General features: G+C 40.8%; 1 protein-coding gene across 4 annotated transcripts in view; it reads right to left on the reverse strand.

The window, feature by feature from the left end:
* The window catches only part of FAR1 (fatty acyl-CoA reductase 1), a 77,634-nt gene that overhangs the window by 45,339 nt on the left and 29,001 nt on the right, over positions 1-3,294 (reverse strand). The window lies entirely within an intron of this gene.

Raw genomic sequence — 3,294 nt, forward strand, 5'->3', positions numbered from 1 at the left:
GGGGAGACAGGAGGAGCATCTAGCAACTTTCTTTCCTTTGAAAAAAGAAGAAAAAAAAAAAAAAGTCACTCTGCAACACACTGCAATTAAAACTTGGGCCAACTACACCTTTAGAACATGTGGATATTTCACACATGCTCACTGAAGACAAGGGACCAGGGGACCCACTGCTGGCTCACAGTTCAAGAAGTATCCCTCCTTTGCCATTCCTTTTAAGCTACGTGACTGAACAGTAGAACAAACTAGGGAAAAAAACAGAAAATAGAGTGATCCCCAAAAAGATAAGTTTATTTGGTAATTTAAAAAGTGTTACTTTTATATGAATATTAAAAAAGATTTGGTTTGCATAACTGCACTAGAAGAATATATTTCTGAAGTAGAACAAATTTGGGGTTAAAGGGCACATCCAGATGAGCGCAGTTGTTGACATCCCCAGGGACAAGAATCAGCAGCACACCTTGTGCTGCTATTTGTCCCTCCCTGAGGATACTTGTGCCACATGCGCAGCAGGTTATCCTAGGTGGGGAAGGGGAAGCTGCCTTGGAGTCCTGGGGGCCTCCCAGGGCAGGAAGCCCAGCCAGCAGCTGGAATATGGCTCCAGCTGGTCAGGCTCTTGTTTTGGATGATGCACACTGCCACACAACCATGTGTGCTGCCCTGTTTTTTACCCTAGGACCTCCTGGGGTCAAAACAACAAACAAACAAACTATGCACACAAAACATAATTCAAGGTAGCAGTGTGGGGAACACCTGCATGTGCCATGTGTGGTGCTGCAGACAGGCCTGTAGCACCACATAGGCCATGTCTAGATAAGTGTGGACATGCAGTAAGAGGTCAAAAAATAATCAAAACTATAATAAATCAGCAGCATTTTTTAGAATTATTTTGTGCCTTTTCTGAAAGATTCAGAACAATCAGAGAGAGGAAGCAAGAAACTATCAGCCACCACAAAAGACTCCCAATTTATACACAAGATTAAGTTAAAATGTTTTGCCAGGTGAGCAGGACACCAATTCTTCTTTTAAAAATACTTCTGAAACGGATTTAAAAAGCTGTCACTCTCTCCATCTTGCTTGCACAAAAGAGGACTGGACAAAGCTACTTGCCAGACTTACTGCTTGTTTAGGTGGAGTTACTCTACTGATAACAAAATGATTCTTATTAGTGAATAGAAACAAGATTGCAAAACAACCTAGAGCAATATCAATTTGCTTATCAAAGCTATTTGATGAATATTCATCTTTCATTACTGCTGGTGAATCTGACAGCCTGCAGCACAGGTTGCCTGTGCTGTAGTCAAAGATGCCACTGCAGCTCATGTAGACATACCCAAGTTTGCTTGGGTACCGACAGAAGCTACAGCAGCAGCACAGAGCTCAACAAGAGCAAGATGCCCACCTGTTACCCAGAGAGGTTTGACAGATTAGAATGAATCTTGTGCTGAGTGTTAGCTACTTTGAAAGCTAACTCAGAGACCTAAGAAATTCCAGTTATCTGAGTGTAGAACAAATACACCCTTGAGAACAACCAGTTGCATGGCATTTTCAGGGGATGCAAACTATTTTCCTCATACTTTAAGGTGTCATCTTACTACTGAGTATAGATGCTTAAATTCAGGAGGACATGGTAAGCAAATTCCTTATGTTTGCCTTAGTTCTTTAGGGATTCATTTAGTTAAGGCAACAATTAGAAGACCTAATAATCAATTATCATTTTTCTTCAAAGTTTCTTCCAAGCCAACTTAGAAAATACTGTAACATTTTCTATAATGATGCATCAATATATCATTGGCTAGGGGCAGAAATTACACAAACTAGTTCAAATCTGTAACACAACAGAAGCTCAATGCACATAAACCAATTTCAAAATGGCCAAAAATCAGTTCAAGATGAACCAGAACAGGCATAGTTTAAATCAGTTTATTGAACTTGTCCTAGATCCCCTTCTGGCCTGGGCCACTGCAGGCATGTGGCTACATTTCCACAATCAAAAGTGAATGCCTTCATTGGCTTACTGGTTCAATCTATGCAGTTTAGACTAAATCTGTGAAGATTGAATCAATTCAGCCTCAGGCTTTTTGACTGTCTGTCCTTAGGCTATGATAAAGCCATGTCCCCTGCAGTTTTAAAAAGATGCAACAAGTATGAACAGTGCTAAAAGCAATTTACCATTTTAAAAAAAACCCACCATCCTATGCAATGCACACTTGAATTGTGTTAAATTTGATAAATAAATACATGCTCAATCTAGAGGTATGAATATTTACATAATATTAAATTTAAGATTTCAAAAATAGAGAAGTAGTAACAAGCATAAAATTAATTTTCACTGCTATTAGATCAGGTTAAAATATTAGAAGACAGATTAGGTTTACAAAAAAAAAACCCCAACAAAATGAAAACAACCCCCCCCCCCACACAGTACTTGTGGCCAATCTCACAGACAGAATTTTAGTGCCCAGTTTAGGATTCAAGTCCCTTCACCATTCTTTCCCTTAATTTTAGTTAGAAATACTGGCTGCAAGGGACCCAATTCATAAGTGAGCACTACCAGCAGAAAGCAGGAGTTGAAGGCTATTTGTACGATAAAGTGTAGCACAAATCTCAGAGATGTCCAGGTATGCTGTGCACAGAAAGTGAGTTCATAATGCTTTATTTTAGACCCACATTATGGGAGACATCCTGCTGCCTGAGGGGGAAGAGAGGATGCAATGCCATCCTTACCTAGCTAGGCCAAACATTTCCTACTATAAACTATTTAACAGCACAAATTTAGAGAAATCACAGGGGACATTACAGAAAAGTAATGCAAATTGTATGCCGAATGTAAACCGTGCATCTGTTTGGTCCTAAGGCTAGGGCAGACATTCAAAAAGCCTCAGCCTACACTGATCAATTTTTGCAGGTTAGTCCAACCTGGCTAGACTAGACTGGTTTGTAACTGTACAGACATCCCCTCTAAACTGAAGAAATGCAAGCACATGCCTGCAATGGCTCAGGCTAGAAGCCAGGAGGTACTAGAGTAGCCCTCCCCCTCTTCCACAGGGCTGAGCAGAGAAGGGCATGTCCAGACCCCAGTAGGATGCTCCAGTTAAGGAGGGGTTCCCCCCTTCGTTGCTCCTGACCAGCCAGTTGATAACAGCATTTAGCACCCCATAAAAACAAAAACCTCTCATTATTTCAAGCTCTTCTTAAACATGTTTTTCCAGGGAAGGAATGGAGGGACATTACCAGCTAACTTGTTGTTTAGCTCCAAAGAGCCCCAAGTAGACACTACCCCATCTGCCTTATACA

Source organism: Gavialis gangeticus, unplaced genomic scaffold (genome assembly GCF_001723915.1).
Source record: "Gavialis gangeticus isolate Ggan-Ray unplaced genomic scaffold, GavGan_comp1, whole genome shotgun sequence".
NCBI classification, from domain to species: domain Eukaryota; kingdom Metazoa; phylum Chordata; order Crocodylia; family Gavialidae; genus Gavialis; species Gavialis gangeticus.